The sequence below is a fragment of the Cebus imitator genome, unplaced genomic scaffold (assembly GCF_001604975.1).
Source record: "Cebus imitator isolate Cc_AM_T3 unplaced genomic scaffold, Cebus_imitator-1.0 Scaffold27, whole genome shotgun sequence".
Classification (NCBI taxonomy): Eukaryota; Metazoa; Chordata; class Mammalia; order Primates; family Cebidae; genus Cebus; species Cebus imitator.
In genome coordinates this window covers 3,616,416-3,630,699 of record NW_016107342.1, presented here as the reverse complement: position 1 = coordinate 3,630,699, position 14,284 = coordinate 3,616,416, and positions in this window count along the sequence as shown.

Genomic DNA, 14,284 nt, shown 5'->3' with positions numbered 1-14,284 from the left:
AGTAGAGACGGGGTTTCACTGTGTTGACCAGGATGGTCTCGATCTCTTGACCTCGTGATCCACCCGCCTCGGCCTCCCAAAGTGCTGGGATTACAGGCTTGAGCCACCGCGCCCGGCCTGAAATTGTTTTTCTAAAGAGCATTTTCTTTTTCCCACATTTGTATGACCTCATTTAATTCTCATATGAAGTAGCTGTTATGAAGCAGAAAAGAGAAGCTAAGAGAGGTGGCAGGGTAATTTGTTCCAAATTATACAAGAAGATCAAGAGAAGACTGAAAACTGAATCCAGCTGAAACCCTTCACCCATCCCCACCAGCCTACACCCCCTCCCCTGCAGAGATAGCCCAACAGCAAGGTCATTACTATCTCCTCACAGCAACACCATCTACCCTCTCTTGGAAAGCCACTTTTCACCTTGATGACTAGAGACTCAAGAATACATTTTGTAGAAATTGTATAACCAAAACTGCATTCCAATTTCGTGCCATTTTTTCTCTTAAGAATAAGGTTGTTATTGTTGTTTTCTCTAAAGGACAATTCTCTGTGTGCCCAGGAGGTGGTAAGTCACTCAAATTTATTCTATTTAAATAGAAAGCAATGGTCACCTAGGGAGATCGCAGGTGAAATTATATTAGAATTCTTTGAATTTTCCTAAGGAAGGAAGAGATGGGTCAGAGTTCAGAATACTTCCTCCAGCTAGGCAAGGCTATGCTGGCATCTTAGTGAGAAACAGAAAATAAAAAATCACAAAGGCTGTTGTGGTGTGGTGGTAGTGATAATGGGAAGAAATGGAGGAGGAGTGGTCAACGTTTACTGTCACCTGGTGCCATGCATCGCACCAAGCACTTTATATTCATTGACTCATTTAACTTTCACATCAACTCTGTGAAGTTGTTCCTACTGGTATCCCCATTTTACTGCTGAAGAAACTGAGTCTCAGATAAATTTACCAACTTGCCCAAGATTACCACGTCTATATGTTTTATTTTTAAAACACGTGAACTTCTGGAGCATTTTAGTAAGATAACCTGGACAGAAACATGTGTGAAGATCAGTCCTCAGAGCCTCTTCTAGATAATAGAACATCTAGAAAAGACAAACATCAATTGGTTGTTACTGAGAATTGGTATATGAACCAGATGCCACTGCCACACCTACTGATAAATTAATTAAGGCAGCAATTAATTTGCATTTGATTGTACCGATTTAATCATTGAATATGTATTCAAGTTATCACAATGGAATGAATTTGACTGATGCATTCATTTACTCATTTATTCATTCATTGATTATAGCTGACACATGCCAGGTACTGTAAGGCACTGAGGATACAAAGATTCATGACACTGTACCTGTCTTCAAGGAGTTCAGAGCCTAGAAGGGGACCATAGGCTGGGCAGGGTGGGACTTTTCCTGTCCCTGCCCTCTCAAGCCTGGCACCTTCAAGGCTAAGGTAATAGAAGGGGTCCTCATGTACTGTGACAGAAATGCAGACATTGTTAACATCAGAGAAAGGATGGTGTCAGCAAGTGTGTAACCTTCCCCATTTGTTTTTCAGACTTTCTATTCTGAGGTCAGACCTATATAGTGCTTCCTCTTTTTCCTTTCTTTTCCGTTTTTAGGACCAAAAGCTGGCTTTCCCCTAACAGGGGACCTGTGTGGAGGAGAAAATGGAGAGGGATGTATCCCACTGAGACACAGCAGAGGGCGAACCTTTGTGGGGACAGCAGTGAGGATCCAGGAGAAGGGAAGGACCATCCAGGAGAGGACAGAGGCCTTGAGAGAGTTACACTTGGCACCAGGTATTGGGGGTGGCCAGGAAGGTGGTCCTGGGGAAGAAGCCATACCCACAAATGTTTTATGTCCTGCAAAATAACACTGTCCATCTTATTAAATAAATGTTGCTTCTTTGAATGGTATTGAATTTATAATGTTTAAAATTTAATTTATAAATGTATTTTGGTTTTAAATGTAATAAGTCTGATTTATAAATAAAAATATACTTGACTTTATGTACACAGATAGCCCTCCCTTATCTGTGGTTTTGCTGACCTACAGACAACCGAAGTCCAAAAATTTTATATACAATAAAACATTGAGAGAAACACCACATTCACAGAACTTTTATCATAGTAAATTGTTATAACTGTTTTATTTTAAAATTATTAGTTTCTTACTGTGCTTAATTTATAAATAAAATTTTATCATAGGTATGCATGTATAGGCGAAACATAAGATATATGGGTTCAGCACTATCCATGGTTTCAGGGGTCCACTGGGGATCTTGAAACATATCCTTTGCAGGTAAGGGGGCACTACTCTCAGTACTAGGATGTGGAAATTTAATAAATACAACTCTGGTATTCATAGAATTATTTGATTAATTTTTCTATTTTCAAAATTACAGAATTAATATGTAGTAAAATGTACCCTCTAATGTACAGTTCTGTGAATTTTGACAAACATGTATAGTCAGGTAGCACTATAATCAAAATGTCAAACAATGTCATCAACCCAAAAATGTCTCCCATGCTAGTTTGTGGTTAACCCTGGCTCCTGGCAACCACTGATATGTTTTCTGTCTCCACAGTTTTGCCTTCATAAGAATGTCATGTTAATGGACTTGAACATTATGTAGCCTTCTAAAAAACAAAAAATCTTTATTGAAGTATAACTGACATATAATAAATTGCACATATTTAAAGATACAATTTGGTGGTAAATTTTAACATGTGTAAGCACTCATGAAACCATCATCACGATAAAAATAATGAATATCTCTATTATTCCAGAATGTTTCCTCATGCCCCTTTCCCAAGCAACCACTATTCTGCTTTCTGTGAATATAGATTACTTGGAATTTTCTAGAATTTCATATAAATGGGATTATTCAGTATACAATCCTTTTTGTTTGGTTTACCTTCAGCATGATAATTCTGATACCCATGCCTCTTGCTGTATATCAATAGTTTGTTCCTTCTTAGGGAGAAGTGGTATTCCATGGTGGGACATAACACAATTTGTTTGTACTTGCATGCACTAAGGGACATTTGGGTTTTTTTCACTTGTGAACTATTATAAATAAAGCTTCTATGAACATTTGTGTACAAGTCTTTGAATGGGTTTTTGTTTTTCACATGGGAAAATACCTAGTCGTGAAATGGCTGGGTCACATAATAGGCATAGGTTGAACTTTTTGAGAAGCTACTTATTATTTCCTTAATAACTAATGCTGTTGAGCATCTTCTCATGTGTTTATTTGTCCTCTGTGTATCTACTTCGCTGAAATGTCTGTTCAGATCTTTTGCCTTTTTTTTTCTTTTGAGACAGGTCTCACTCTGTCACCCAGGTTAGAGTGTGATGGTGCGATCTTGGATCACTGCGACTTCTTCTACCTCCTCCAGCAGTCCTCCTACCTTATCGTCCTGAGTAGCTGGGACGACAGGTGCATGCCACCACACCTGGCTAATTTTTTCTACTTTTTGTAGAGACAGGATTTTGCCATGTTGCCCAGGCTGGTCTCAAACTCCTGAGCTCAAGCAATCTGCCCACCTCAGCCTCCCAAAGTATTGGGATTACAGGCGTCAGCCACAGCATGTGGTCCTATTTTTTAATTGAGTTGCTTATTTTCTTGTGATTTTTTGGATGTAAGTTCTTTATAAGATATGTGATTTGCAGATATGATTTGTTTCAATGTGTGGCTTACCTTTTCATTTTCTTACCCACATCTTTCAAAGAGCAGAAGTACAATAGTTCTCCCACATCCAGGAGGAAGACATTCCAAGACTCCCAGTGGATGGATACCTGGATGGTGGATAGTACTGAACCTTACACACTATGTTTTTCCCTATATATAATACCTATGATCAAGTTTAATTTATAAATTAGGCATAAGGGCCGGGCGCGGTGGCTCAAGCCTGTAATCCCAGCACTTTGGGAGGCCGAGGCGGGTGGATCACTAGGTCAAGAGATCGAGACCATCCTGGTCAACATGGTGAAACCCCATCTCTATTAAAAATACAAAAAATTAGCTGGGCATGGTGGTGCGTGCCTGTAATTCCAGCTACTCAGGAGGCTGAGGCAGGAGAATTGCCTGAACCCAGGAGGCAGAGGTTACGGTGAGCCGAGATCGCGCCATTGCACTCCAGCCTGGGTAACATGAGTGAAACTCCGTCTCAAAAAATAAATAAATAAATAAATAAATAAGGCATAATAAGAGATTACTAATAACTGATAACAAATAAGAACAATTATAATAATATGCTGCTAAAAGTTATGTGAATGTGGTCTCTATCTCAAACATCTTATTGTATGTAGTAATTTTGGACCAAGGTATTCACTGAGGGTAACAAAACCACAGATAGTGAACTACAGATAAGAGGAGACTACCATACTTCATTTTTATGAAGTTTATCGATTTTTTTCTTTTATGGCTCAAATTTTGGTTATATACCTAACAAATCTTGGCCTAACCCAAAGTCATAAAGATTTTTTCTGTGTTATTAAGAACTTTCAGAGTTTCAAGTTTTACAGTTAGGTGTATATTCCATTTTTAGTTAGTTTTTATATAGGTTATAAGACATGGAACAAGTTTCTTTAAAAATAGTTTGTGTGAACTCAAGTTTCAGAAATATAATGTTTTCTCAAGGAGCTTGGTTGAAAAGGGAAGGGAAGTAATCAGGTAGTATCAAGAAGGAGGTATAAAGTTAAGAGAGTTTAGAATTTTATTTTTTTACACAGGAGAAAAGTTAAAATGTGTTAGATCATATGGAGCCACTTGAAAGATTGAAAAAACAATAAAAAAAAGATTCTCCTCATTAGAATGGAGACCATCTTAATTATCACGACCACTTTCCCAGCATCAGCACAGTGGCATGCATATAGTAATTGTTCCATAAAATGTTATGGAAGGAAGCAAACAAGGAATCAATGCAAGAGGAAGTGGAACCAAGAGTCTAGTTATGGAAGGAGGCTTCAATCAGCCTCAGTGACTAGAGGGAACAAACTCCCAGAAAATGAGCAAAGGGAGATAAGATGGTAGGGAAGTCCAGGAGTTCACACCTTATAGCCTTTATCATTTTTTAAATTATGAAGCAAGGTTGTCTGCTGGGGATGATGAAAGGAACATGCAGGAGAGCTGAGGAGTTCACTGACGTGCAGCAATACCCTTATGCAGGCAGGGAGGAGGAGCACCCACTGTGTGCTGAGTTAGGTGTTTCAGGAGACACTGTGCAAGATGGGATTCCCTACTGTTTCGCCTTAAAAAAGAAGGAAATGCTGTCATTTGTGACAACATAGATGAGCCTGGAGGACACTATGTTAAGTGAAATAAGCCAGGCACATAAAGACGACGACCACACGATCTCACTCATATGTGGATACTCTATTTAAGGGTGTTGCTACTTGTCAGGACCAAGATCACTACTACCAAAATTTGGGAAATGGGAAAGAAGGAGGCAGGAAGTGGGGGGTAGGGAAGATGAATTCACTTTCTGATATACTTATTACCTTTAAGACGTCATCTGAACAATCACATAGGCAGCATGAATCTGCAGGTTACTAGGTTCTCAATAAAGACCAAAAGATCAAGGACAGAGAGAGAAGTTTGGAAAAACCCTGAGTGACTTGGGGTAGCAACAAGTGGGGGCATGTCATAAGGAATGCCCACAATATAGAGGCGAAGGAGCAGTAGGTACAAAGAAGCAAAAAAGAAAACAAACCTACCCCAACAAAAGAACCAAGCTTGCTACTGACATGTCAGAAAATGTCACCCTGGCACTGACTTATTTCTTATAGGTCTTCAGGCTATTCCATAAGTATGTATGTCAGAAATTTTATTACTAGAAGCAGAAATACTTACCTTGGATATATTTCTAACACCACATAAGCTATTGTTCCTCAATCTGCCCATCAGATAAAGCAACCTGGCAACATACATGGTTTCATTCTCTACATCCCTGACCTCTAGCTGTTTCCAAGCCCGAGTAGCTACTCAAATGTCTATTGACTTTCATTTTGCTATAAATAAAATTTTGCTATTATATATAGGAAACCAAAGGACACAATTTTGGACTCCTTAAGGGGGATGGGCTGAGGAGATACATACAGCATCAAAAGAATCATTTGTAGCTAAAGTATTGTCCTTAGAAAACTAGACATGCACTTACTGATTTTGCCCCGGTTATTGGTCCATTGAATGCTGTACCGTTCACTTGCATTTCCATTGAGCCAAGAAGGCAGGTAGCAACTCTGACTCTGCTTTGAAGTCACTGGGGCTCATGCATTTATACGCTTGACAGCCTTACACTGTGAGGAAACAGACAATTAACAAATGCCTCTGAAACACATTTCTTACATGTCTCAAATGAAACATGCAACGTAGGTTTAAATCCCAGACACCTAAATAATTTTTTTTAGGTGTCTGGAAGATCTATCTCCAAAAGATCTGCCTCCAAAGAACTTTTCCAAAAAGTAAAATTTTTAACACTGTCACCTTTTTCTGAATTCTCAATAAGGGCTATGCAAGCTATACTTTGAAGAAACAAATATATTGAAAAGAAAAAGAAGCACCAGGTTTCCTTTAACTTTAATGAGCAGACTTTCAGCTCATTTCCTTTAAAATGCTGCCCCTGAATTGCAAATTACTTCATGGGCTTTATTTAGTGAGCTCTCTTCCTAGACTGACAGAGCCAGCTGCAGAATTGTACTGTCTATGGAAATAATATCATCAGCACTTTGTCATTGAATAAGACCACAATCATTACATTTGGCTTCTTTTTACACAGCAGGAACTGAATATATGCTTGTTTACAGCAACAGTATTCAGAAAGTTATCACTTTTGCATTCTATCAGTTGGCAACTTAAAATCAAAGGAAGTTTACCGTGAAATACCTGAATCCTTCTTTAAAGTCATTTTAATTTTAGTACATTACTAAATACTTAAACTACTACCTTTTTTCTAGGATTCAAAGAGCATATTAATTAATAATTTTGATATTGTCAGAGTAGAAAGTATTAAGAAATTGATTTATATTCATTATATCTATTTATATTTCTTATATTTTTCTGTTCCAATTTAAAAATAAAATTTGAGTCATATTCACCATGAAAAATGTTCTATAAATTTATGTCACATCTTTTACTAAAGATCTCATCTGACAAATATTAGTAAAGTAGCCCATTAACCTATAAATAATTTTAATTTGGCTTTCACCAAGTATAACAATAATCAAGTAATTTTATAATTTGGAAAAAGATTTTACATTTTCTTTGCAAAACAGCTATCACTCTCTCTGAAAGACACTATTTAATAAAAGCTTTATTAAAATGAAGCCAAAACATTAAGATATTTATATGTACAAAACCATTAAACATTTTATTTTTCTATCTTTAATAAATGTTCTTCCATTTTTTGTCATTTATTACTTTCCTACTTTAAAAATTGATTAATGTGAAGAAACATTGCTAAATTAAACAAATGGTAAAGTTTAAATTTAACTATTAAACTGTTGAGTTTAAAGTTGACAACTAGTTGAAGATAGAAGACCTTCATAACCCAATGACTTTTACTTGGTTTCAGAACTACCGCTAGGGAAACTGTTTCTCCTAAATAGAAACTACATGCAAGAAAAAGACATGCAATGTTCATCATTTAAGTAAGACAAACTTGAAAACAGTTGAATTTTTAAAATTAGTTTTAATAAAGATTGGTTTGTTACCAGTTAGCTACATAATCTAGAGCCTATCAACCTCTGTATGTTTTCTCTTTTGTTAAATGTAGAACTTAATTCTCGCTCTACATACCTCTCAGGATTGTGAGAATAAAGATGTCACGTGTAATATCAATTTGGAAATTATGGCACTATTGTAGAGGTGGCAACAAATGAGAAATACTTTAACAGACATACTGAATTCAGTTCCCAGCCAAGAACCAAGTAATTTCAAAAATATTTAAGTGCAAAGAAACCACTAAGGCACCATGTAACCTCCTTTTACTAACAAATAGATGTAGTAATAAGACAGATCCAGGCATATCGTACTTATATCACTTTATAATAATACATGCTAAGGAAAATTAAAATTGGCCAAACCCTGAAAGCTTCTACGTATTCGTGGACACCCCCAGTGCGTGCCATGCTGGTAGTGAGCATATGGAGCTGAATGGGATTGAGTCACTGCCCTCCAGAAGCTTGCAGTCTGGAACCATCTGCTGAAAACAGACAAAAATCCCACACTATGGCAACAGAGAAAGATGTGCTGACCAGTCTTCTGTATCAGGCCAGACCTCCCAGGGTCATGGGAAAGCTCAGTCTTCAAGGATATGTCAAAGATTGCTCTGTGGGAAAAGGAAGGAAAAGGCATTCTAGGTGGAGGGAACAGACTAGATCAAGGTATGAGACAGAAAAAGCAGATGTTTAGAACATACTTAGTTATAACAACTAGTGTTCAGTATTTTAGAAACAGGCTTGTGTTAAGGGCTCTGATATATATTTAGTTAAAAGTACAATGAAACTAAGGTCCAGGGATGTTATGTAGCTTGCTGATAATGTTGTGGGCATATTAACAGGGTGTCTTTTTCATGGTATCAGGCTTATGATTTTTCTTGGCACTGTATCCTACATAGCTTTCTAAGAAAAGACCATGTAAAGTTACAACATCTTTAAGTTCTCCAGTTTGATTCTTATCTGTAGGCTATCTTTGAAATAAACTGAAAATAGCAGCATTCTTTACATGGCATAAGGCAGTTAAAATTCCTTTCAAAGGAGGAAGAATTAGGAAATTCCTGGGAATAGTCACTATCGGTCAGTTTGACTCAACCAATTGCCTTCTGTTTCTGAAGAACTTTTAAAAAGCTTTATTGCTAATCATTCTTCCCTGCCACTTGCCTTCTTACCTCAAATGTAAAAACTGAGTAACAAATAAAAACTTTAAGGCAATGCCCTTATTTTACAGTATCATTTCAGGATTAAAAACAACAACATGAATTGAGTCACAGGTATGTGATTGGATCATAGACTTAGTTTACTTTCTTGATTGAATTAACACAACAGCATCATTTTAAGATTTGTGTAACTAGGGCAGGGCATGGTGGTGCAGGCCTCTAGTCCCAGCTTTTCAGGAGGCTCAGGCAGGAGGATCACCTGTACTGAGGAGTTCAAGTCCAGCCTGGGCAGCATAGTCAGACCTTGTCTCTAAAAACATAAAATAAAAAACAAAGATGTGTGTAACTGAGGCAAAGACCAGGCAGAAATATTGATGATCATTCTGCCAATTTGGTACATTAATGAAGACTTGCCTTTTTTTCTATTAGTAATACTTAATGTTCACTACATTCATCCATGAGTTATTTTTGATATAAAGGTCACTAATGACATTCAGTTACCTATTATAATTGCCCAATGTAAACATCAGCAGTTGGTCAGCAAGAAAAGCTTCACTATTCACAAATGCTGGTCAAGTTTTGCTACTAAATTTGTTTGATGATGTCAGAATTACCAACTGCCCCTTAAGCTGACAACGCTTCGCCTCCACTGCTATCACTGAAAAAGCATATTGTCCCCTGTCTGAACACAATATCTGAGTGTCATTTCTAGGTAACATTGAGCTGATTCAAAACATACTTCATAATTAACAACATGAAATGTTTCACACCATCCCGTCTCTTTCTCTTTTGTATCATGCCAGCATTCTTCCAGGCAGCAAGCTCCAACTGCTGTCTCCTTCCTCTCCTTCTCCTCATATCTAGTTACTGCAACTCCTCTCCTGCCCAGATTTGTCCTGGAGGAATGTTTTTCTTCTTCTTATCTCTCTTTCTCATGAATTAAAAATAAATAGTTTTAGTTGACAAATTGTATTTATGGGGTACAATATGGTATTTTGATATGCTGGAGTAATTATTAATAGTGCCTTATTTGACTCTTAAATAGGTCCCATTTTGGATAACTTATATGGTTAGCTTCAAGTTTGTCTTTGGCTTCTTTGCCTTGTTTCAGGTCTTCATTTTCTCTTTCACTAGGGATACCATAATTATCTATTCATGATGTTATCTCAAGTTTCCTCTCTTTTCAACTTGTCTTTAAAAAGTTGCCACAATAACTTTCATTTTAAGAGAATGGCTTTAAAACTGTTATTTCCAGGCCAGGTACACTGACTCACACCTGTAATCTCAGTACTTTGGAAGGCCCAGGTGGGAGGATCATTTGAGTCCAAGAGTTTGAGACCTTCTTGGGCAACATAGCAAGGTTCAAGTGATTCTCCTGCCTCAGCCTCCCGAGTAGCTGAGATTACAGGCATGAGCCACCACGCCCAGCTAAATTTCTGTATTTTTAGTAGAGACGGGGTTTCACCATATTGGCCAGGCTGGTCTCAAACCCCTGACCTTATGATCCCTCCACCTTGGCCTCCCAAAGTGCTGGGATTACAGGCATGAGCCACCGTCCCCGCCCAATGTTAGATCTTATTAGCAATTTAAGTACTAAACCTTTAAGATACCAGATCAGGCCAGTTGAAGAGTATTCTGAGCACAGCAGTTAAACCATTTAAAAAGGCCATTACTACACAGCCAAAACGAACGCATCCCACAAACCAAGCAACCACCAAACTATCTAAAGCAAAGCACATAATATCAAGACATAAGCTAAAGGGGTAATCTCTTTACATCTGCAATAATTGGTAAAAACTCTGTCAAAATCATTCAAACTTGCACTGGCCGCTGCAAATGGCATTGCATCATGAATTTTTACCAATTATCTTTTAATTTCAATTTTTATTTTAGCTTCAGGGGATACATGTGCAGGTTGTTACCTGCATGTATCACATGTATGCACTGAATATATTGCATGATGCTGAGGTCTGGTGCATGACTGATCCCATCACCCAGGTACTGAGCATAGTACCCAATAGTTTTTCAACCTTTGGCCCCCTTTCCCTTGCCTCTCTAGTAGTCCCCAATATTGCCATCTTTATATCCATGAGTACCAAATGTTTAGCTCCAACTTATAAGTGAAAACATGCAGGGTATTTGGTTTTCTGTTTCTGTGTTAATTCGCTTAGGATAACAACCTACAGCTGCATCCATGTTGCTGCAAAGGGTATGATTTTGTTCCTTTTTATGGCTGCATAGTATTCTACTTGCCAATCATCTTGATCTCTAAACTGAGAGCTGCAACCCATTTATTTCATTTACAACTTTTGTATTCCTTCCCATCCCCATTAAGATGATTCTTTAAAAACAAGATGATTCAGCAATGTTTTCTGATTATTGGTATAATATGCTCAATATAGAATATTTGTAATACAAAAGCACAAAGAATCAGAAAAATATTGACCATAATGTTACCGCCTACAACAACTCCTAATATCTTCCTTCCTTTCCTTTTTCATTCCTTTTCTCTTTCTTCTCTCTCTTTCTTGTTTTAGACATGGTCTCACTCTGACACTTACATTGGAGTGCAGTAGTGCAATCACAGCTAGCTGCAGCCTTGAACTCCTGGACTCGAGTGATCCTCCCACCTCAGCCTCCTGAGTAGGGGACTAAAGGGACATGCCACCATGACTGGCTAGTTTTTAAAAGTATTTTGTAGAGACAGGGTTTCACCATGTTGCCCAGGCTGATCTTGAGCTCCCGGGCTCCAGCAATCTTCCCACCTCAGCTTCCCAAGGTAATTTCCTATCTTTTTTCTATGTTTTTTGTTCTTGAATAATTGAGATCATAGTAGGTGTAAAAGTCTGTAATTTTTTGGTGCTGTTTAACATGTCACAGTCATTAATAATTTCCTCTTATGAGTAAAATCTGTTAAAATATTTAATGGTAACATGTTTTATCATATAACACAACTGTTTTTAACATGGTGGACATAAATGCAAGGATACTGGGTGAATTTTCTGAATGAATAAACACAGGACTTCCAACACAGGACTGGCATTTAGGACTGGCAGTGTAGATGGACAATTGGAGGGAGAGTATCCCAGAAGCAGAAGACTGGCTATCTACGTTAGATAATGAAAGTTGTTAATTATTCTTCCCCATTAAAAAAAGGTCAGCTAGGAGACCATACAGGTTTTTTCCCTTCTATCCTTCTCAAAAGGAGTCAATGATTAGGATAGGCTGAATACATTATAAGTGGGTTAAGAAGTAAACTCTGCACAATAGATTAAAGGCTATCACAGAAACCTTGTGGGTGGAGAGAAGCTTTGCACTTCCCATGGCTGGAAGGACTGGTGAACATGCAGCATGACCTGAAGATGCCCAGAGTGGTGGTGGCCTGTGACAGTTAACAGGATTACAAATCTTAATATAAAGTTTCTTAACGTAGAGATGGCCCTGTGTATGACTGAAGAATTGACCAGGATGTGAGGAATCTTTTGGGAAGACAATTAGGCAACAGGCTACCAAAGCCTTTTAAAAGGCCATACCAAATTGGCACAGCGATTGGACTTGTGAGAATTCATTCTACGAAAAATAAATCGAAATGTTAACCAGTAAAATTACTGCAATAGTAAGAAATAAGGAACAACAATGCATGTCAACATTAGGCTGGTTAAATAAATTATGTCATGTCCCAACAGCAAATACAATATATCCATTAAAGTATTTTATATATAAAAGATGTTTACAGTATATCATGGAAAAATAGAGAGCTTTTTAGAACCCTATAATCAAAACAAATAAATGTATAGTCATTTGTTGGATAATGATGGGTTTGTTTTCTGAGAAATTGTTGCAGGTGATTTCATCATTGTATGATCACAGAGTATATGTACGCTAACCTAGATGGTATAGCTACATGGTACAGCCTATGGTTCATAGGCTACAAACCTGTACAGCCAGTTACTGTACTGAACACTGTAGGCAATTCTAATACAATAGTTATGTATTTGTGTATCTGAACATAACTGAACATTGGTACAACATGTTATGTGGGATAGATACACTAAAATCTCTGATTTCACCACTATGCAATCTACAGATGTTAACAAAATTGCACTTGTACCCCACACATTTATACAAAATTTCTCTAAAAGATTAAAAAATGGTACACCCATATAAGGCACCTAGTGTGAATGGAGGCTGCAGGACTGGCAATTGCTCTGGGTGAGTCAGTGATGAGTGAAGGTAAAGGCCTAGGACATTACTGTACCATACTGTAGACTTTATACATACCGTACACTTAGGTGATACTTTATTTTCAGAACTGTGCTACAACAGTTATAACATCACTAAGTGATAGGAATTTTTAAGCTCCATTACAATCATACAGGACCATCATTGTGTATGTCATTCATTGCTAACTGAAACATTGTTTTATGTCCCAAAGTGTTGATAATGGTTTTCTTAGAATGTTGGGACAATGGACAATTATCACAATTTGGCTTATTACATCTTTTTACTGATTTTCACTCAAAGAAGTCATGTATATCTTATTTTTTTTTTTTTTTTTTTTTTNTACACAGAGTCTCACTCTTACCCAGGCTGGAGTACAGTGGCGTGATCTTGGCTCACTGCAACCTCTGCCTCCCACGTTCAAGTGATTCTCATGCCTCAGCCTCTCGAGTAACTAGGATTACGGGCGTGTCCCACCACAACCAGCTAATTACTTGTACTTTTAGTAGAGACGGGGTTTCACCATATTGGGCAGGCTGGGCTCGAACTCGTGACCTCAAGCAATCCACCTGCCTCAGCCTCTGAAAGTGCTGGGATTACAGGTGTGAATCACCATGCCTAGCTGTAATTTTTTACATTAACAAACACTTTAGTCCAGGTGCAGTGACTCACAACTGTAATCCCAGCATTTTGGGAGGCTGAGGCAAGTAGATCACTTGAGATCAGGAGTTCAAGACCAGCCTGGCCAACATGGCAAAACCCCACCTCTACCAAAAATACAAAAAAATTAGCCAGACATAGTGATGCACTAAGAAGGCTGAGGCAGGAGAATCACTTGAACTCAGGAGGCAGAGGCTGCAGTGAGCCAAGATCACAACACTGCACTCCAGCCTGGGTGATAGAGTAAGACTCTGTCTCAAAAAACACACCACTTTATTTGCTGAAAAAAGATAACTATAAAAATTTAAGGGGCATACTAGGATGTGTTTTGCACACACACTTGCAAAAATATAACAAGAGATAATATATTCACTAAATGGAGCTCCAGTGGCAAAAGTGGTTAGCACATAGTACTTATATCTACTATTTTGAGAATTTAATTTATTCACAAGAACAACAAGATTATAATAAACTGAAAGAACAATTCAGAGGAAATTAAAACTTCAAAGAAAAAGTCTCAA